This window comes from Anas platyrhynchos, chromosome 5 (genome assembly GCF_047663525.1).
Source record: "Anas platyrhynchos isolate ZD024472 breed Pekin duck chromosome 5, IASCAAS_PekinDuck_T2T, whole genome shotgun sequence".
Classification (NCBI taxonomy): domain Eukaryota; kingdom Metazoa; phylum Chordata; class Aves; order Anseriformes; family Anatidae; genus Anas; species Anas platyrhynchos.
The window spans coordinates 33,095,329-33,118,405 of record NC_092591.1 but is presented as its reverse complement, the minus strand read 5'-3'; positions in this window follow the sequence as shown (position 1 = coordinate 33,118,405).

Sequence of the window (23,077 nt, the reverse complement as noted above, 5' to 3'; positions counted from 1 at the left end):
TGCATGGGTCTCCCAGCTCTTGTGATCACACAGCCAAGGCCACTGACCTCCCCTTTGGTAGTGTTTCAGGTTGTGCTGTTGTGGTTATTCTGGGTTGTTCCTAGCTCTGTCTCATGCATTTCCAGCCTAAGATTGCAGACATGTGGGAGAAGGAAAATCCTTCCAAGCTCTGTTCCTCTGAAGAAACCCTTTGGTATCAGATGGCTGCTGAACACCTGTCTGCAGTGCTGCAGGCAAGAAGGCAGTACACACAGCTTTGGTATTATCGCCTGGGCTGAAAACAGGGAAGAGCAGCAGACCTGATCATCTTTTTGTCCTGGCTGACACTACGGAAACGTCGTTCATGAGCAACCAGATCTGATGTAGAAACTAGCCCTACTTGGAGCAGGGCGTTGGACCAGAGACATCCCAGAGGTCTGTTCCAACCCAAATTATTCTGCGATTCTGCCCCTCCTTATTGCCTTGGGCCAGTCTACAATGGAAACATCTTCAGCCTAATAGTGCAAGAGTGCACTTTCCCTCCAAGCCTTATCATATGGGCAGTGGAACATCCCCTGTGGAAGTCCAGCTGCCCTGCTGACCTAACTGCTAGGCACCACAGGGTGGGTAAGAAGGGACCTCGGCTGCAATCCAGCTCTTGGGTGCAAAGAGGGGCGGTTTCAGATCCCCATACCTGAGCAGTTTCTGTTCCTTGTATGACAAACATGTATTTCACAAGCATACAAGGGCACGTAGTGCCCTCAGAGCATCCGAGGCATGGCTAAGACACCAGCTGAGCAAGGTTTCAGCAGCACGCGTTTCAGCCTTGAAGGCACAAGTCCTTTTGTAGATCCAAGCCCAGGCCACTCAGCAGGTTGCTGAACTCCAGTGGCTCAGGCTAAATAGCTCTTTAGTCACTGCACCATCCAGCTTCCTCGCCCCATTTGTAATGTCTTAATCTTCCTCAGGCTGCTGACAGTTTCAAAAATCAATTCTTTTACTGGGGCAGAATTTACTGGTAATTACAGCTCAGACTTGACTGCTCCAACAGCTAGAGAAACCTGAAGCACATATGTGGCACCATGGGTGGGGAGGGAGAAATTCTTCCCCCATGTTGGCACATTAGAAATATGGTTGCCAAAAAGCAAGTTCCCAAATGCCTGGGGTCCACATGTTGTGTAAAAGCAGAGTAGCATCTTGGCACAGAAAAGCAATGTTGTATGAAGGAACCCAAAGTCTCCATAGGTCACGTTGTCCTCGCGGGAGATGAAAGCCCCAGGCCACAAAGTGGTACCCATCAGCTGCATCTGCCACGAGGCAATGCATTTTGCTTTGGCTGCTCTGAAAGCAAACCCCTTAAAGGAAACATGTGCTGGGTATACAAACGCAGTGTTTCGTTTATTTAAGACACAAATGCAAAACCAAACAGGCTTTCACGGTTCTAAGTCACAGATGTCTCTAACGAAAAACAGCTATTGGAATGTTAATAACGGCCCCTTGTACCGTAAGCAATGAGTCCTCGCAGTCATGCTTTTAGGAAACTAACAGTTTCAACAGATCAACCTATTAATCACTTGGCCTGCTAATGGTTCATTTAAGGGCAGCTCTTATGAATTTGTTCGCATGTTGTGCTGACAGTTTGCTGAGCAGTATACACACAGACGTCCCATGTTCTGCTCCTCCGAGATCCTAAAATGACTGGCTCTCCTCTGAGATACTAGTGAAGATCTCATTTGACCCAAGCTGCTTCCATTCCATTCCATTTACACCACTGGGAGAAACCATACGGTAAAAGTCTCATTTGCTTTTGTGGGCTCACCTCATCATTTGGAGGACATCTTACCTCTTCATTGGAAAGAGTCCATCCATATTTTGGGTGTGATTTTTTTGAGTCATAGCCTAGAAAAAAATGGCGGTCTTCTGTTGATTGGATCCCCACGTTTCTCTTTTCAAGGTCTGCTAGTAGTGCTCTGCAGCTCCAGTCCTGAGGGCCTTTATGTTAAGGCTTTAAACTGATATGCAATGGGTCAGACAGTGACACCTGACTTTTCTTTCTTTTTATCTTCTTTCTTCCTTTTTTTTTTTTTTTTTTTTTTTTAATTTGTAATTTTGGGCCAGAAGCATGCATAGTACTAAACTACAAGATGTAAACTCATTACTTCTTTATATTTTTAGAAATTCTTTTGAGCTTAATCATTGCTGTTGTCATTAGAGAGCCAGGAAAGACTAGCTACATCTGGATTTTCCTCTCCTTAAACTTCAGCTTCAGGAGTAAACATAGGTTTTATGATGGGGGCTGACACATGGGATGGAGTTTCAGCCAAGGGAAGCTTTGGCTCTGCTCCCCCTCTGAATCCTCCTCTGCAGACCCCAGAGCACACCGCAGTGCCAGAGCTCCTCTCCATCTCCCTCAACTGCTGGTGAGGTTGTGCTAAGAGGTCACATCTCCTGGGGCAGGAGCAGGTAGATGTAAAGGTGTGGGGATCATAACTTCTGGCACAGGAGTACCTTACCCACTCTTCCTGTAGTTCCCTCCTACCCTCACAACATAACTGCTGCATAACTGAGGCAGCAGACTGGCAGACCTTTTTGTTATTTCTAGTGAAAGCCATGGGGGCTCATTTTTTTGACCTAATTAACTTCCTCAGTGCTGTAGGACCTGTATCCTCCAGCTGAAATGTCAGAGTGTGGATGCCACAGCCACTTACCCAGGGCTGGGCAGCCAGCTCAGAATGAGCAACATGCTTTGCCACCAAAACAGCACCGCCATGGAGAGCAGTGCACGGCCAAAAATCTAAGCAGTCACTGCATGTCCCTGCCCCTCTGCAACTCCTTGTTCCAGTGGATGGTCACACTTTTAATCAAGACGTTTCGTTATGAAATGAGAAACCTGTGGGTAGTAAGTGCTATGTTCCTTGGGGTCCCTGTCCCAACGGGACATAAGCATTTTTCCTACCAGTGCCACCAGGAAAGCTCTGTGCCTGCTCCTGAGACTCCCACCATCTGCAAGTACGTACACATGTGCGCACGCAGGCATGCACGCACCCACACACCCATAGATAATAATCACAGATAATAATTGGTTCGTGGAAGAGAAACAGAAAAGATAACAGGAGAAAACAGCTGTAAAAACCCAGGGTTTGGTACATAACGCTGCCACTCGGCCTGCTTGGCGTCAAAGGTGAAAGTTTAAGAATGAAGCATCCTTGCCCCCCTGCACTGCTTGAGAAAAGCCAGTGTCACAGGCCTGCAGAAGCCAGTTGTTTTTGTGCAGGGTTCCTGTTTGTTACTCATTTCCCCTCCCTGTCCCAACACTCTGTCTCTTTAAAGCTCTTCCAAGATTCCTTATAGGAGGTTTGTTGCCAGCTCAGAGCTTCCTGTTGTACTCAGAGCTCTTATCTCTGCAATCTTCATGTAAACTGCAAGGAGGGGGGGTTATTTATTTATTTATTTATTTTACAACCCAGACCATTTCTATGGACTGGCCAATCCCTTTGTCGCTGACTTAGGCGGTGCGATTTCTTAGAAAACTCATTAGGTGAATTTTTTAGATTGCAAGTTTAAAATTAATGTCTGCTTCTGTGCTTTCTAGAAAATGGACACTGCCAGGTTGTCTTACTTAAAACTCCCTTTAAAGTTCTCTAAATCTTCCAGAGATGTGCCTAGGGATCTCACTAGCGTCTGTCTCTCACTTTTCTTTGGTTCTTTTTGTCTTTTGATTTCCTAGCACAACTCTCACCTCTGGCCCTCTAAATCACACTCTGCTGCAGAAATAGAGCCTCATTTTCTTGTAGCCCTTCTCAACTGTAAAGCCTTGCTGTATTTCTCATCCTCACTGAAAGTCTGTCAGCATTCAAAGTTAATGGAAAAAAAAGTCCTTGTTTCACAAATCCTCTCTAATTCCCAGTGTCTCCTTACCTTTAAATGTGTGCATCTTTGTATAGAAGCTGTTTGAAAGAAAAGCTTTTAAAAATAATTTTATATCATTCTTTATATTTTTTCTTTATATATCATTTATATCTTTATATATCATTCTTTATATATCATTTTATATCATTGTGTTCTACTCTGATGCTGGATAAAAATATTTCTGCTGTGTCTGTCCTGCAGTATAAAGATCCTTGTTTTGCAAGGTTATGGAGGAGCTTCTCCAGTCACAGCCCAGGCACTGTCAGCAATGGGGTAAGGGCACTGGCTGTAGCTGGGGGAAGCCACCCTGAGCAACAGTGCAGGCTCCCTGGCTCAGACTCCAGTTGCTAAATTTAGAGAGAAATAGGTAGTATCACTAAGGGGATCAATCCTTTGGGATGTCTCGCTGATTGTAATATCTGTTAGCCATCAATCCCTTGGAGCATCTGGATAGGAAACGGTGGTAAAGTGACCAGTGGCAGGCCTGGCTCTGAGGAATGAGCCTTCCAGAATTGACTTCAGAGCAGGGAGTCCTGAACCTCAGCTCATTTTTCTGTGGCCATCGGATAGATTTCACACTGTAGGATGAGGGGTTGCACCTGGGCACATTGGCACTTCTCACGCTGATGAATAACTAGGGACCTTCCCGGCCAGTCCAGATTAGGAAAGGATTTCTCTGCTAGATTTTATTTATTTTTTCTTTATTTTATCAAAAACAGCAGGTGAAGGTGGAATATCCTGGGGCAGTTCACTGCAGGCTGAGTCAGGCTGAGCTGGCTTTGCTCTCCACATGAGTCACTCCCTCGCCATTGTGGTTATGTCTAAGAATGAGGTAGGACTGCCCCGGCGGTCACTCTCTGGAAAATAGCTGCAGCTGTCCCATGCTGCCGTGGAGAAGGTGCTTTCTTGTTTCTGTTCTTCCAGTGAAAATGGCAGAGGATAAGCCCCAGTGTGCACCCAGATGACGCAGTTCATCCTGTGCGATGCTGCAACGAACAGCTTGGGCAGGCTTACGGCGTTGGTGTCAGCAGAGGCACATCTGTACAATGACCCCGAAGAGACAAACAGCTCAAGAAAGGTTGCAAGACCTGAAGAAGTGGCAATCTGGTCTACCAAGACTTCCTTTGTGAGGGCATGTGAGGAAAACATTTGCTTTGAACAGGCCAGCCCCTCACTAAGGAAGCTGGCAGTTTTATATCGTAGTAAAAGAGTAGGGGCTCCTAGATGGTACCGGCCTTGTGACATGGCTTCATGCACAGTGAGGGTCCTGTTTCCCAATGGCCTCATGAATCTGACATAAGCAAATTTTACCTTTCATTTCCGAACAGTTTTACTTTTCTTTTCTAATGAGGTTGTTTCAATTGTCCTCACAAGAGACCTGTCAAGCCAAATCTGGGCAGACTGTGACTATGGCAGTGTCAGATGGAGAAGGAGCAGGTGGCCATGCCCCTAAGCTCTTTTCTTCCCCCACTGTCATCCTTGGAGAATGGTTAGCAATGCAGCAGCCTTGCTTTTGGCATCAGAAGTTAATTTGCTAGCAAATTATTGAAAACTCAAAATTATTCCCATTTCCCACACAGCAGCAAATAATAAACTATTAATATTATCCTGACTTGAAGAGCTGTGTGGTTTGCCAGAGCAAGATAATTATTTGGCTACTCTGAGCAGACCCCATCAGGCAGCCTTTCGTGGCGTTCATTTACCGCTGAGCCCCCAAAGCCTCATTATATGATGTCCTGGGGAAGATCTAGAAAACTCCTCTCTCCCCACTCACAGCAAAAGGCTGTGTTATGTGTTGCCAAGCCACTGCACCCACAGGTCCTCAGAGCGTGAACGAGGCTCATCCACTGGAGCCCTCTGGCTCCAGACAGAGCTGGAGATGTTCCTTGGGTTGCTGCTCTCCCTGGCTGCTCTGGGGGAGGTGCAGTTCAGCCACTGTATTTGTCTATGGCATAGATGTCTGCATTTATTCTCATTGCCTAGGCTCCTTTTCTAACAACTGGAAAGGTGCAGGCACTGCTGAGGCACGGTTCATCTCACCCTGAAGCTGGAACAGCCCGGATAGTTTGTTTTCTCTCTACTGACTGAACAGATGCCTCCACTTGTGTCTGGAGGGATGTTTGCTCTGTCCACCAAGAGAAGGGCAACTCCACAGCCCGTTCCTGAATGCTTTTGGAAAAGCTGCCGCTATCCTGCTGGTGGTTTTGCTGGGAGATTTGTAGCCCATCCTCCTTCAACCTCCAGCCACTCTCTGCCTGGCACCCCTGAAAGCTTCCCTCCTGAGCATGAAAAGCCTGGTGAATGTGACCTGGCCCTGATGGCTCACAGAGGACTGAAAATTCATGCTGAGAAAAGGACAGAGAGTGGCTTAAATATAATTCCTCTGTAATGTCAAGGAAGATTGTTTCCTAGATTGCCACAGGAGCAATTCACTCCACCTTCCCAGCTCATGTTTTCCATCTGCTCAGAAGACATGACAGAAGACATGTTCTTCTACTTCTGACTAGCATCAATACTTTGATAACAATCTTCAATTTGATTTTTTTTTCCCCTTTCTAGGCCAGCTCAGAGCAAGGGAGAAAGAAGTGGCAGACTATTTTAAACCAGTCTTTGATGGTTTGAGGTGAAACTGAAAAGTTACCAAGTAACTGAAAGGTCTAAGTCTCCTTCTTGAATGTTATTCAGTCACTCAGAAACCTAAATCTCACTGGAAGTCAGGGTGAATGATGCTCTTACCTGCCTAAATCACTTGAGCAGGGGATAGCATCTCATAAGTCCACTCTGATGCTTTGCAAGATTTCACTCACTTAAAAATGTTTTTTTTTTTTTTTTTTTTTTTTTTTTTTTCCCCCCTGGCTTTGCTCAGTGCCAATTGAGTGGAAGTGTTGGCAAGACCTGCGTTAGTTTGTCTGGACTCCGAACCACTTTGCTGAATGATTAATCAAGCTGCTCACCCCTCTCTCCCAGCAGAGGCCGTTTATACAGCAAGGAATCAGCTGGTCGACGAAGCAGACAAGTGGAGAGGGGGAGAGGGAGCGAGCTCTTTGAATGGGATGAGAACAGAGCCACCGGCACCTCAAGAAACTTTATCTGCCTCCAGTGCCAAGCGCACACAGTGCTAATCTTTTGCTGCCATGAATATTCAAGCCCAGCTGCCAGCAACAGAGGGAGCAGCTGCAGTGGCAGAGCTGGCAGGTCCCCTCGTGGTGCCCTCGCTTGCCGACCCTGGCATCTGGGTCCGTCTGGGGGTGGGGAGGGGGAGATGCCGCGCACACGGCAGACGCCGAGCTGCTCTTCCACAAATCCTAAGTGGCAAGAAGAGAGGAACAGAGAGCTCGGCACCAGGCTCCCCCGCTGACATGGGTATGCCAGATGCTCCAGGTGTTTGAGGTCGCTTGAAGTCCTGGAGGGAAGGGGTGAGTGTGGGACAAGACGGAGCCACAGCTGGGGCAATTTAGGTTTGAACAACCCCTGCTGCTGCTTGGAGAAGCTGAGATGAGAGCCCACAGGCCCCTTGGAGAGCTAGGTGTGCGCAGCCCTGGGCTGGTCGCCGTTCTCATGGCTTGTTTGGTAAAGGGTGAAAACAAACAAACAAACAAAACCAAACAGAGATACACAGATCTCCAGGACAAAGAACAGCCTTTGAAGGAGAGAGGTGGATATTGTGTGGTTAGCTATTGATGCCCAAGAAGGGGGATGTGGCTGTTTGAGAAGCTCATCAGACTTGGTTTTGTACAGTTTCTGGTGATAGAAACATCATCTCTTGGTGCTGTTGTTTTGCCAGTTCTCCATTCTGTCTCCATCCCTTCAAACTCAGAAATAAAGTGCATCCCGACACCTCAGACAGAGGAGGAAAGCAAGACAAAAAGGCAGGAAAAATCACATCTATCAAAGTCTTTAATTTCACTTTATTCATTCTTGTCCTTTTTTGATGTCCAATTCCAGAACAAAAAACTAATTTCAAAATTAATGAAATATTTTAGATTTAGGAGGGAGACATGTTGATCCAGAAAACATAAATTTAAAAGTGCCTGCTTGGAAAATTTAATTTCTGTCTGGTGGTAATAGACATGAATTTCCAGCAAACTTCTCAGAAAGCAAGAGCCCAGCCACCTCACAGTCCACCTGCCGGGCACACATCCCACTGGCTATTGGAATGGATACAGAATATAGGTGTTTCCTGTGGATTTATGGCTAACTTTGTCCCTGGATTGATATTAAAAGATAAACTGTTTGAGGATAAGAGCTTTATCCCCAGCAAATCCACCTCCTCCTGCTGCTGCTTTTTCACACTAAGAGGTCAAGGGTTTAGAAACTGATTTCAGACTCCCAAGCTGTTACTACCGCAGTGCTGGTATAGAAGAAGGAATGGCCACGGTCACAAAAGGTATCTTTGTTTGCAAGAATTTAAAATCACGTCTCATATTCCAACAATACTGTATTTACTTCCTTCTGTATTCATTGTAGATTGAGCTACATCCTTATGACTGTAGTATCATTGCACTCATTGCATGCACTGCTCTTCCTCCACCTTTTTTTTCCCCTGTATTTGAAGACATGGATTCCCATGAAATCCAGCAGCATCCATGCATGTGGTCATGCTCCATGAGCCTGAATTATTTTATCCAAAGTGGCCTTGATGAGCTCTCACCCAGGTGCTTGGAAATGCTGGTCTGCACTCAAATACAGTGACCGCCTCAACCCAACAGGTGTGTGCACAGCAATGCTTCTGTGCCACATGAGCATATTACAAAGCATATGACATTGTATACAGGCCAAGTGTGAAACGAGGCTCTAGCAAAATGGCTCAGGACACAGCTAAACCCACAAGGCAAGACAAGGCAAAAGGGAGAAGCAAAGAGGGAGGCAGAGCTGTGCTTGGACTCTCCTCCTGGCACAGCGGTCTATAGGAGAGGTTCAGCTTGTTCCCAGACGTGGTGAGCATTGCAGGGAATTGCTGGCTTCACGACCCAGATTTAGTTCCCTGAATTCTGCCAAACTGCCTGCCGAGACACCTAACTCTTAGTTAGACCAAACAATTAATGAATAACCATTAAACAGCTATGTCTGCAATCTGGGAACTGTTTACAAACACCTTGTGGCAGCAGAGTGTTATGCAGAGCTGTGGACGCACTGTGTTTGGCATATACGTTAAAATTTCTCTTCACTACTTTGGTTTGGCATGAGATGAATTACATAGAATGGAAGTGTCTCGTGTTTTTGTGCTGTGGGTGCTCTCAGCCCTGCATCCCACCTTCCACTGGTGGCCAGTTCAAGCAGCAGCTGCCATGGGGAGCAAATATGCCTGAGCCCTACCAGTTGGCTCCTGACATGCCTGCTGCTCTCAGAAGAGCAGAGGTGGACCAGAAGGAAGCAGAAGCAGCTGGAAGAGAACTGCTGGATGATGGATATGTGACACATACCTCAAAACACCTTGTTGCAGCCCCGGCTGGATGGTGATCAGTGGGAAGGGGGTTGGTTGGGTCAAAATGGCTTTGCTCAGACGGGCTCAAAGGCAGGAATGAGCAGTGGCAGCAACACTTCCTTCTGCCACTTCTCTCCTGAAATTCAGCCCATGGGGCCCTTCATAAAGGGGGCTGCACCTTTTTATGAAACTCATATCTCCCAGGGACATTGTAAGCACTCCTGTAGCTTGCAGTTGTCTCTTGTAACAGGGACCGTGACCCGCTGGCCATTTATGTTTGTTGTCTTTGGTTATTTCCTGCAAGCTTGGTATCTTCCTCTGCCAGGCTAGCTTCTGGCCTCTTCTGCCTGTTTAAATATAGCCAAGATGGCTTCTGGTAGTTATTTTTTAACAGTTTCTTAAGATTTTTTTTTTTTTTTTTTTTTTTTTTTTTTTTCTTATAAATTAGTTACACATGCCTATGTACTAGAAGGAAGAACCAGCACAACCAACAGTAGCACCATTTGGTGCATCTTCCAGGCTCTGGTTGCCTAATCCTTACTTCGCTGGAAAGCCAAGAAATGCATCGGGTCTGCAGAGTTGTCTGCTGGAGGCTGCTGGCAGCCTGATAAAAGTCTGGAGAGAAGGAAGTGGCTTGTCCAAAGCGCATCTGTCTCATTCTGCCAGGTGCCAGGAACACCACCTGGCCTCCACGCACCGCCGGGTGGGTGGCGATCTTCCTCACAACACTCACAGCTTCTACAGCACTTCCAGTCTCAAATTCTGTAGAATTTCATCCAAGTCTACAGTACCACCCTGATGCTTCCTTTACACCAGAACAATCCAGAGAACAGAGGGTCTTGCCGGCAAATTTAGCCCACACTTGGCATGGAAAACACAAAGACTTTAATTCTGTGGGATTTTTATTTTATTTTTTTTCCAAATGATGTCATGGACTTCACATAGTGTTACAGGACATGTATCTTAACATCTGTAATTACTTCTGTTGCACCCTCCATTTGCTGTCCTTCAGAAAATCTCCATCTGCAGGGCACAGGAATTCCTTGGATCCTCCTCCATGAGTGACAAAGCTTCAGCGTAGGCATGAGACAGGGGTGAGGCTGCGCACAGGGAAGAAGAGAGCTATTTCAGATGGTCTTCTACCAGCCCCTGCCAACCTGTTTATTGGTATATACCTTGCAGGTGTTTAGCTGCTCTTCTAGATTGTTTAAGCTCTGTGTTGTCTGTACTTCTTAGCCTGCCCTCATTGCCTGCATTGCCTGTGCCCTGTGTTTGCCTCCAAGGTTTCCCCTTTCTCATGGCAAATCCATCACTCAGAAAGCCTGGGGACATCTGCAAAACAAGGACTTGAAACCTCCGTTCCATTTCACCAAAGTATTTCAAGTGCTTGTGTTGAAGTGGGATTTAAATCACAGTACAGCAAGCAGCTTCTGGTCTGATCCTCATCCATGGTAACGCTGTGCCATGCCCTTTTAATATGAACATCGATATCTATGCGGGTTTAGGCTGTTTCTACGGTACTTCAAACTTCAAAGATTAAAAAATAAAACAAAATAAATAAATAAATAAATAAATAAATAAATAAATAAATCAAGAGAAGTGAGGAACCTGAACAAGAAATCATGTTTAAGCCTAAACAACTGAAAAAAAAAAAAAATCCAAGTCTCTATTTTGTTGCTCTCTTAATAACCTAATTGTGGCCAGATGTATGTTGCCTATTTCTTCAAAGTAAACTGTGTTTTAGAGAAAAAAAAAATACTCATTTCGCAATTTGCTGATGCAGGACATCAAGCTCATGCCAGGGAACAGTTGGCTGACACGCAGACTTTCCAGTTCACGCATCTTATTGGTAAATTTTCTCTTATTTATACTTCTCTGCTTCAGTACAAGAAAGTTTTCTACTGTGTCACTGAAAAACTTTATATTGAAATGTGATTTTCTGGTTTTCTGCTAGCACAGCGCATAGCACCATGCCAGCCTGACTTGTGCCTGGATGCAGCTCGGTACAAGGGCAGCAGGGCTGTGTCCCACCCAGGCCCTCCCCCGGGACTCTCCGAGGCCCCAGCAGCAGCAGGTAATTAGGAGGAACCTGGCTCAGGAGGGGAGAGCGAACCACAGAAGTGGTAAAGGCATTTCCCGACGTGACACGGCTGCCAAATCTTGCACCTGAGCAGAGCAAACCAGAGGAGGATGGCAGCGGGGCTGGTCCCAAGCTGCAGCAGAGCTCAAATCCCAGCTGCACCCGTGGCAGGTGACAACTGCGGAGGGAGCCCGGGGTACTTTGTGTGCCTGTCACTCATGTGCCATCGCCACCAGAGCAGATGGGGCAGGCACGGCACGCAGGGACCTGCCTGTGCGGCGAGTAAATACACAGAGCTCATTCACGACGCTTCCCCTGAATGCTCTCGCCGCTTCACCCTCAGCTCGGTCCCGAGCGTGGACAGTCAGCACATTTGGCCTCAGGCCCAGCCTTGAGGCTGCTCTTAAAATTCAGCGTGGATGCAGGACGGCGGCAGCTCGGGCTCTAGCACAGCATCTCACAGAAGCCGGCGGCCCTGCACGTGCACTGAGCTGGGCACCCGGGGGGGTTCACTCCTGAAGCAGCAGGCCTCTCCCCGGTGTGTTCATGCTGCAGGAACAGGCCGCGCGTCTCGGCACACGGACGTGGCCATATGCACCCACGGCTACACACACGCCTCCTCCCGCGTGCGTGTGCGCAGGCATTGCTCTGCCAGCACCAGATTTCTGGCAGGCGGCTCCGGCTGCCCTTGCCCCGCAAGCAGCAGGCAGCAGCTCTCCCATCTGCAGGCTTCACCCTTTCCCTCGCCTTGCTGTCTTGCCTGCCAGCAAGCAGCCCCTCTCTACCTAGCCAGCCCTGCAGCCTCCCCGCCAGCTCCTAAACTGGTGCTTTTTAATCAAGTAAACGCTCTGCTGGAAGTGACCAGGCAGCTCGAGATGCCATATTCACAGCTGAGGCCCGTTCATGTCCCACGGGTGACGGACACCTCAGTGGCACAGACGGGCACCCCTGGGACCGCATGCCTCAGGTGCACGCACTGAGCACTCGCCTCTGCCTCGGCTTGGGGCTGGCTGTGTTACATACCGATGTGTGCACAGGCAGGGCTGTCGGATATGCTGATGTCTGTTTTTCTTTTGTTTGCTGAATTTGCCTGCTTATAGGTTATTGTAATTCCCCATAGCACGGTGATGCTTTGGCGCTTTGCCAAAGGCTGTAGAATTTCAGGGCGGCTGACTGCAAGGTTAAAAATTGGGTTAATAGATTTCTAAAAACAGCTTTGATATTAGGTGGTCGTCTGCTTTCCCTGACAGATCAGTCTTTTTAACCTTTAGTTTCTATGATATTTGTGCAATTTCACTGTTACTCACAGACCTTTTAACCCAGCACTTCTACCCTATATGTTTCAAGAGCCTCCAACCTAACTCATCCTCTGCAAAGATTAAATCTTCACAGAGAACTGAATCGGCCTGATTTAAGTAGAAATTAAAATACACTTTCTTTTCCTGACTGTCCACATAAGTTTTTTAAACCCAGGCAAGCATTAAATTCAGTCTTGGGTGGAGATGGATGGGGTGTGGGGAAAGAAATGTTTGTTCTGAAAGATGGCTCACTTTTTACCACTTTCAAAAGAGAACGACAAAATTGAGTCTAAATCCTATAACACTTGTTTTGATAGCACAGCTGGCTTCGGAAACCTTGAAAGACCATGCTGGATGGCTGTCCCAACCACCTTCATATATCAGGTATAATGTTTCAGATATGATTACCGTACCTCCTCCTAGCACCTCCTCCCTAAGAAAAACAATCAAACAAAAATGAAAGGAAGAGGAGAAGAAACGGAAAACAGAGCATAGCTGAAGGGAACTGCAATTTTGACTAAAAGCACTCCTACAAGAAGATCAGTCCCCAAACCAGCATGCCTCTCCCACATACTTTATCACCCCAAATCCTTTCTAGGTTGTGTGGTTTTAAAAACCTGCAAGCTGGGACATCAAAGAGAGGCCAGGCATAAGAGGCAAGTACAGAGGCACTATAAAGAATTAATGCACAAAGACCTGTGGGATTAGGGGCTGCAGATTTAGGTCTGCACACAGTCACAGAAAAGACTGAGCAGAGATGGCATGCAGAAAGATTTGCCTGAATATCAGAGTTCCCTGGTCAAGGGTTTTATCAGCTCTGCCCTACAACGCAGGCAAAGGCAGCAAAAGCAGATCTATACCAAAACAACGGCTGCGTTACTGTCCCAACACCAGACACCTTCCTCCCAGTCATGGCTGTCACAAAGGCTGGTTGTTTTTTTTCAGGGCGGTGTGTTTTGTTTTTGGAAGGATACACTTTGTCCTTGAGGGTGTTTTTTTGACAACCCACATTTGGGGCGATGCCACAGATTCCATCAATGCAGGAGCCTGCTGCGCCTTTTCTTTCTCGATCGAGCCCCCAGCCTGTGAGACCAGCATGGTGTCTCTTGATCCTTCCAAATGAAATTAGGAAAATGGGCCGGCTGACTTGCATCTGCCCTACGCTGCACGAAACAGCATTGCGGAGAGGGCGCATTTGCTAGGAAAAGTAATAAATGTAATTTCCTCCACGAATTAGCTGTGCCACACTGGCTCCAAAAGGGGTCGGAGGGAGAACAAGAAAAGAGCCACTGTCTGTAAAAAATGCCAGCTTTTGAGTTATCAAAGGAAGTGGGATAGCAGGTCACACTTCAAAACCTAATGACAGCGGTTCAGGGGATTTGCTCAGCTGCATTTCCTTTGCTCAATTTTTACAGGGCACCTTGCAGTGAGCAAGGAGCCCTCTGCCCCATCTAGGGGGAAAGGGCCAGAGAGTAGGGCAGAGCAGTGCTCTGGGTGGTAGCCCCAGCCCTGCCAGCGCCTGAAGTGACCTTGTGTGGCTGCAGAAAGAATTTCAGGTCGGCAGAATGTAATTACTCCGGTTGGAAAGTTGCCAAGATTCTGGTATTAACAGCCCCGCCGCCTACAAAAATGCCACAGGGCCAGAACTATAGATTTCTCCATCACTGGAAAAAAACAGTGCTGGAGAGGTAGAGGGGCTTATAAGCTCTGTGAGCAGTTGGAATTGTTATAGTGGAGGTTGCAAAAGCAGTTAAAATTTCCAAATCTCTCTTTTAATTTAAAAAACATGGCTAAATTAAAGGGAAACAGTCCATATTCCCCCACCCCCCTACACTCTTTTAGAAAAGGAGAGAATAAATACCCAAAGATCTGTGGCAACGTATCCTGGCCCAATAGCACACATTATTTATGCTCGCACCAGGATGTTCTTTGTCCTCTCTTTCCCCCACCCTCACTGCTTTTTGCAGATCAATCTCCTTCAGGGCAAAGCCCACAGTAGGCAGAACAGCACTCAGCTCCAGCACTGCCCCAGCTGAGGCTGAAGGCCCCTGTAGGACAAGGGGCAATAAGGCCCTTGTACAGAGATCCATTGCAAGCAGAAACATTTCATATGATCAGGAGCAGAGATTTCCTCCATGGGTCTTCAAAACACACAGGAGCCCAGCCAGGGGCCAGACCTAGTGCTGGAGGAGAGGCATGGGCATGCTAGCACAGCAGCTGTATTGGATTATATTTATAATTCTCAGAAATGTACGGAAACGCTTTCCAGCATGTGATCACTTGTGTTTCAGGATTAGTCTTGAGAAGGCAGAAGTTAATTCTTCCCTTTCCTGGCACTCTCCTCTTGACCCACAGGGGATCAATCAGATTGTAACCTGCAGAGGAAAATTTGCACACTGTTTTTTTTCCAGATACTGTGTTTGGCAAGGACACACCAGGAAAAACAAAACAAAACAAAACAAAACAGCACTGCTCTAGTCAAGGAATGGCATCAGCTTTTTTTCTTGTGGAAGGCAAGGTATACCAGTTACACAGAAACGTGCATGAGTTTGAGGACAGCAGACCCCCAGGGAAGCCCAAGCGACTTTTTGAGAGTCCCGTGGCATCACGGTACATTCCTTGTGCCGTCATGCCCCATGGCAGCACTGTGGCTGTGCAGCAGCCTCCACGTTCAGACTGAAGCCACGTCTCCTCCCAGGATGGCTGTACAGAAGAGCCTGACAGAGCAAGATGGAGGGGTTGTTGCTACCATTGCTCACAGCTTTCTTGCCGCCTTTGCTATTTGTTTTTTTTTGTTTTTTTTTTTTTTTTTTATAGCCCAGACACTGAAAACAGATGATCACAAAACAGTGGTCTGTCACTTTCAAAATTAGCTTCTGTCCTTCTCTGCTGTGAAAGAAAATACAACAAATGCTGGAGGCCCAAAGCATAACCGAGAGCTCTGCATTTTTTAAGTGTCAAAATTTCTTTGTCTCTTGGTATTAGACGCCTGCTCTCTGAGTGGCAAGATTGCTTTTTAAGCCCAATTCCTCAGGAGCTTGCCTTTCACACCTGAGCTGCACCATCTCGACACCCGTGCAGGAACACCACCTTCTTTAAAATGGCCTCACTCCCTGGAAATGAAGACATGGAGCAGGAGCAGCAAGAAATTACTGAGGCCTTACCATTTACTCACAGCAAGGTGGAAGGACTGGAATATGGTAGTCTCGGCAAAACATCAGGAAAGGGTGTTTTCTTTTTTTTTAGAATGACAGCAGTTTAATTTTCTGGCCTCCTCACTGATGATTGGGGGTCTCAGATAGCTGGATGATCTGGATTAGCATAACTTTAATCTGCTGGAGGGCTCGTTCCATCACAAGCTCTGGCAGCAATCCAGGCAGAGGACAGAAAACCTCCAACACTGTCTCAGGGCCTTCTTCTCCCCTTTCCCTTCATATGCACAGCAATGGAGTTTTTTCTGATTCAGAAATAAGCAAGTCTTACATTCCCATTTCCTCTGAGAGCCTGAAATAGCCATGCAGCCATCTGCCACAGGTTTCATTCTTTCCATTTTGTCATGGCGTTATGTGACTCACAGGTCACAGAATAGGCAAGTGTCAGAACCAGGAAGACATGATATGTTTTCTACAACTTCAAAGAATAAATCATTAAACAAATAACTTACGAGCTGTTTTAATTTGGTTTGGTTTTCATCAGTTTTGATAAAAAGGCATTGACTGCATGCAGAGGCCTTCATTCTGTATGATGCTAAGAAAAGATAGGGAGGAAAAAAAAAAAAAAAAATCAATTCTCAGTTAAGAATAGACTCCCAACCTTTCCTTTGGTCAGCCCAGTAACCTTCAGAACCTTGCTAGGAAAAAAGACAAAACGCTAAAATTGCAACATTTCTACTATGTGGTGGCAGATTAAACTGCGAGACTTAACTACAAACAAGGTTGCTACTAAAATTAATTACAAAGCAATTCCTCTCCCCTTGCTGTCCCATCCCTCCTGTACCCCCTCAAGTAGGGAGCAGCATCCCCACTGCAGGATCAGCTTGTCAAGGCACAGCAGCTCTTCTACCACCCTCACGTATCCAAGTTACCCAAAAACACACAGTGAAGTTATCTCCTGTAAACTACGAAGAGGTAAGGTGCTCCGCATTACCAGATCCTCCTTCCTACTGAGCAGTTGTCAAAGCAGACTCAGGAGATTAAAAATTGCCCACTAGAAGTCAGAGCACTGATTTTCTCATCTCCTCAGACCCTCCCAGCTAACACCCCTGCAGGGCCAACTTTGGGACAGAACAGCTGGGGGATAGTAATTGGTTCAGCCATCTCAGCTTAAACTGCCACCTGCACACAAGCATCGTCCCTATTCCGCAGCTCATTTCGGTCATCTACAGCTTCTGAGCATCAAGAGGCTTGAGATGGGTCCTGCTTCACCACTGCCTATACATGGCTCAGGATACGGAGTGGAACACCTTGCAGGGGACCCAAAAACTCAAGCCTGTGACTAAAGAGCAAGATTAGCCTCTACAATTATCCATCCCTCTCTCAGAATTACCCATCACATCACAGAAAACACACTCTGATTCACTCTAGAGCTGGAATCACTATGAAAGAGTCTCTTTAAATACAAATTAAAAGCGTGCCATCTGTAAATAAAGCAACCTGCCCTGCGAAGCCAGGCATCTACTCTGGGAAGAAAGGGCCTCAAGTAGAAGGCCATAAAATATCTCAGTAGGACTGTTGGGGTTTAAATTCCCCCTTTGAAGTACCACACAGGGTTGTTATGTGTGCTAATGAAAGGCTCAGCATTCTCAGCTGAGTTAAGCACTATGAGGAATTAGAGATGCCGTGTGCCAGCCGCTATTTTCTGTGCAGTCACTGGCGATGCTTTTGCTGCAGTTTGACTCTGAGGCCTTAAAAGTGGCGTTGCTGAGATATTCCTCAGAAGGAGGGAAGGAATAAAGCAGAAGCAGGTGTATTGTACAAAAACAAACAAAAGGGGCTTATTTCTGAGGAGTGCCGAGCACCAATACCTTGCCACAGTGCCAGCAGGAAGCACAAGTGTTCAGCAGCACTCCAGATAAGCATGTGCAAATAAGGGTCAGAGACACAAATGTGTAGAAATAAAAGTCACCTACCCTCTAATTCCTCATACTCTTTTTGGTTATTTTCATTTGCAATAGATGAAGGCCAGATAAAGCATTTACTGTGTACTGTAACCAACAATGAAATCAACTGTTTTTGAACAAAAATCCCCATGTCTCTCTGCTGTCTAAAAAAAGACTGCACAGGACGTCTCTCACAGTAGATGTACAGTATTACCAGGTGGACCAAAGCCAGGAGTCAAAGCCAGGATAACAGCAGAGAGAAAATGACTGTGATAAGCTATTAACAGCAGCTCGGTGCCTTCTAAGCTTAGCCTCCCTTTTCCCAGCAGGCAAGGTTCTGGATGCTGCTCCATTGAACACTGCCTTAAGCAACATGGCCTCATTCATTTGAGCATCTGTTTCACCTGCTAAAGAGCAGCGTATTTGGTCTTGCACGGGCTTGAAGTGACATTAAACTGCACAGCAGCCTTGAGAACACTTCCAGGGAAATTTATGGTGAAGGGAGAACAGATGCTTTAAAAAATAAAATAAGTAAAGCCTCTCTTGTTTGATCCATAGAAGTACTTCTATTTGTCCCTTAAACAAACCCTGACTTTCTATTCCTTGAGCTGAAAGGTTGGTGCAGAGGCTCCAGAATGAAGCATCCTAACAAGCACGGCAGCCTCAGTCAACACATGGTCCCTGGGATGTCAGTGGTGGAAGCATCCTGCTTGGCTTCTCGCTGACAGAACTGAACTCAGCAGCAGACTCAGAGAAGCAGTCCTGCCCCAGTGCTCCTCCATTCCCCACAGCAGAGGATCGTTAACCCGGCGGTAACGGTGCACCATGAAGTTTTGTTATTACCCTGGAATCACTTAACACCAGACAGGTCTCGGTAACAGCAGAGAAAGAATATTAACAGACAGCACTCTTTGGAAAAATAAATAAATAACCTCCACACACTTGTTTCTGCTTACACTTTGATCAGTTCCAAGAAGTCTGTTTTTCACCCAGCGTGCTGCTGTCAGGATACACACAGTCTCACAGTTGACTCCCGTTTGCCACAATTGTTTCCTCCAGAAGAGCTCCTGCCTTAGGAATACACGTTATCTTTACAGATCCAGACTGTCAGCAGCCTGAGATACAGTGAACTAAACAGCTCACCATCACCCAAAAATGAAATTTGTTCCCCCTTTTCCCACTTCATCTCTCCCTACGTTTCCTTATCAGCTCTGTTGTGCACTGCTACTGTCCATAAGCCAGAAGAAATGGAATCCAGCTCAGATGCACACGAGATTTCTGCCTCAGACTTCCCCCAGCCCCCTCCCAACAAGGTTTCTGGGCAAGACCCAACGTAATCAGAGGTTATCTGTTGAACAGAATGGCTAAACGCTCCCGTCTCTTTTTAGAAAACCCCCAGTCCCTCTAGATGTAGGAAATGGCTGAGTCATTCTCTTCCTAGAAAATAAACACATCATAAGTATCTTAGCACCTAAAAGGTTAGGCTATAATGCTGTAGTGGTATTACACTAGGAGAACAGTCCTAGACCTTCTCTGGAAAATATGAGAAACATTCTTTTTTGTTTGTTTTTCCAGGATAGCTACTATGACTAGTTTTCACAAACAGTTTCATCAGAAGTTACAAAATATGGTTGTTATATGAACTAACATTTGGACTGCAATGCTTATAACAAGCCCCAGCAGCAGATGAAGTTTTTTCCTTTGGCCACAGCCTCCACAGTTTTCCTCTCATTTGGATTCCCTAATACCTGAAACTTTGAGCACATGGCATGGGTGTTTCCTATGGAGCCATAAATAAGATCCAACTCACCAACAATTTTCAGGGAACTTACAAGAACTGAACACCTTTAAAGCAATGCCTGTGTCAAATAAAATTACACTTGGTAAATAGATCTGGAAATTTCAGAGACAAAACACAGACACACAAAAAAAAAAAAAAAAAAAAAAAGAAAAGATACAACAAATGTGCATGAGCTCAAATGCCCAGGCCTTATTTCCTTAGAAACCAGGCTAAGGACAAGAAAATCTGCAGTGTCTGTAGCATCAAGACTGAATTGTAAAGCCTTGTGCATGTTTCTCACTGGATAAACTCAAACATAGAAATATTCCCTTTCCCCCCACATTATACAGCTGCAACACACAGGAGTAGAATAAACACACTAGAATAAATAGCCACAAGTGCATGGTAGCACACAGCACAGATGAGACTGTGATAAACATCATTGTTCCAGAGAATCAGCTGATGTACTATCAGCACCCAGGGTAGAAAGAAAGGATGCTTGGGGAGATTATCTGCATTTATGATTCAGTGGAACCAAGTCCAAATTTCAAACAACTCCACTGAGATCTTGAACCATGAAAGGGATTTCATAAAGTAAAAGGGTTGGATAAAAAATTGTCCTCTGTGTCTACCAGCCCTTCTGGGGAATAAAGGGAGAATGGCGCAGCACTAGCAACTACTTTCCAAGTTCTTTAACTCAAATGCTACACCAAAATTCACAGTGAACAGCATAAAGATTAAATGATTTTGGGGAGTGAGCGTACATGGCTTGTTTCATATACAGAGGAAGCAGTCCAAATGCATGCAGTTTTCAGACAAACAGCAGAATTTCATTCTTCAGATTTTGTGTAGCATAGGAAACTAGTGAGTTACAAGAGAGATGACTCCAATAATGCTGCTCCAGAGTACATCAGAGGAGACTTCTTCCTGCAAGAAGTCCAGAACGGTTTAGATGTAGACTTGTAAGTGGCAATGATGTGGCTGTATCAATGTGCAAAGTGGTAGAGTTGTGTTGAAGAACCTCAAAACATACAGAAGCGGAAAGCATTTTTTTTTGACTGGGCACTGGACAGAGCAAACATGAAGTTGGTCTGGGTCAGAGATCTTCCCTAGCTTGTGGGGAAATTTATCAAAAAAAAAAAAAAAGAACAGAAATAAAAGTATTTCTGACCACATCAGTTGATAAGAGGTCTTGATCACAGGAAGACTGACTGTCCATTTTTAGCACTCTGTGTACAGTCTCAGTCTCTCTGGGTAAAACATCAATCTGTCTGTTGTGGAGAGCATGCATATATATCTTTAGAAATATTCGGCATGGTTGTGCAGAAATAAGTTCTTCCATTACTATTTCTTTAACTGAAGGGAAGGTGCTTGGTTGTCCGGCAGTGCGATCTTTGAGCCAGTGGAAACAGGAAAAAAAAACATGAAACCTGTTCACAAGCTGATTATTATGCAGATCAGCAATCGTTATCCTTTCTCTCATTACCTCAAATGCTTTCTGCCATCTGTTGGTAACAAACCTGCATCTGGCAGATTACCAGAGGCGCCCTAATCAATGGGTAATTGGGGTAGAGGATTGTGGGGACAATCCTGGCAATGAAAGCACAGAAAAAACTTAGAGCACAAGAAGAAAGTTTGCCTGTCACGAGCATGAGGTCTCACACCCAGTATTTCTCTACCATTCTGACAGAATTCCTTCTTGGAAGAGCATGGAGGGATAGACACAGATTTGTCACAGGCAATGGAACAAATTATACTAGCCTCTGTAATGATACCTTAAGCAAAAGGTTAATTCCCAACAAATTATGTCAGTAAACACTGCCAGGAGAGGCACGGTACAGAGCAAGCACAAACACGCATGAGTTTGCATTGCCACGCTTACACCTTGGAACCATCTGTTAATGAGAAGTGGAGGATGCTGTGGGCTTCCAAGTAATGCCTCCTAGCCTAGTATCTTAGTGCCTTCTGATAAGAATCGCCCAAAATACGGCCCCTGCAGGTTTTCTTCCCCCAGCCTTGCATTCAGGGTCCTTCCCAGTTTTGATCACAGCAGCTCAGATATAATATTCTTACTATTCCCCAAGAAAGTAAGTTTTTTTTTTTTTTTTTTTAAATCATACTTACTGGTACTGAGCTCCCAATAGAGACATGATGACAGATTTAATCTGAATTTCAGAATAAGACAGTCTCAAAATTACTGGACTCTGCAAGTTTTGAGGGAAAGAGCTGAGCGGAGCAGAGCAGCCCAGCCAGCACCTCCACCAAGGGAAAGCCCAGGGGAACTTGCTGCTTGCCTCCTCTTCATCAGCTGGCTGATTGGTCAGCAAAATGCATTGGGCTAGTCTGTACACATGGAGCCGTCAAGGAAATGACACAGCTGCTGTCCATCCTCCACCTTAACCACCTAGAGAGTAAGAGGTGAAAGTGTAAGAAGTGTAAAGGCCTCTGGAAGAATCAGACCATCAGTTCACATTTCGAAGAACAAATCAATATAAAAACAGTACTGTACTGTTTAAAAGACCCAATCCATGCTATCTGCCCTTCCACCACTGTGTATAGATAGAGAACAATTTCAACTGGAAAAACATTTGGAGTGTTTGTCTCTCTCATCACATTATAGCAGTGCTCGATTTTAAGATATCCAGCAGTAATAAACCAGCAAGCCTATGTAATCTGCCAAAATAGATGAAAAGAGGCAGAAGAAGCAGTGATTCCTTTTTTACTGTGCTTTGCACGCCACTGCTGTGATACCCCTGCTTGCAGTGCCCCCAGCCCCTGGGAGGGCACACACGTAACCTCCATTGCCCAGACACTGCCCGGGGAGTGCCACATTCATTGCAGCGTGGAAGGAACAACAAATTCTTGTAGTAAGAAAGCAGCCCAAAGAAAAGAAGGAAGTAGAAATCCCTATAAATATCCAAATGCTGCCAGTGCCCACGCACACTGGGCTGGGATCCAAAGTAACTGTTTTGGGGTGATAAGAGTGCTTATTAAGCACCTGAGCATGGGAGAGGAGCACCAACACCCAAGCTATGATGTTAATGAGACTGTGAAAGAAACAACATCCTCCAGTAACCTAATACCCAGGCTGCTGTGACTAAAGAGTAAGAACACAAATCTTTACTATTCAAAGAGACCAAAATAAGAGGCTGCAACTGAAAGTTCATTTTAGAAGCATATTCCCAAGAGATACAGATCTTATATACTTCATGCTATTAAAAGGGGTGCCTTTAATCTTGAGGTCTCTTCCAACCTAGAGATTCTGTGATTCTGTGATTCTGTAATATATACTGGATTTCACATTATGGTAGAGCAACATCCCCACTTGTTCAAATCCGATTTTATTTAAATTCAGCATTCCAAGGAAGTTGGTGCAACCTCCATCTAACAACTAGAGCCCGCAACATGCTGGTTCAGTTGCATTTACATCCCCATAGACAGTGGGTATTCAGACACGGTAACTTTTTCTAGGCTATCAATTTGAACTGCTACCAAAAAGCAAGGGTTT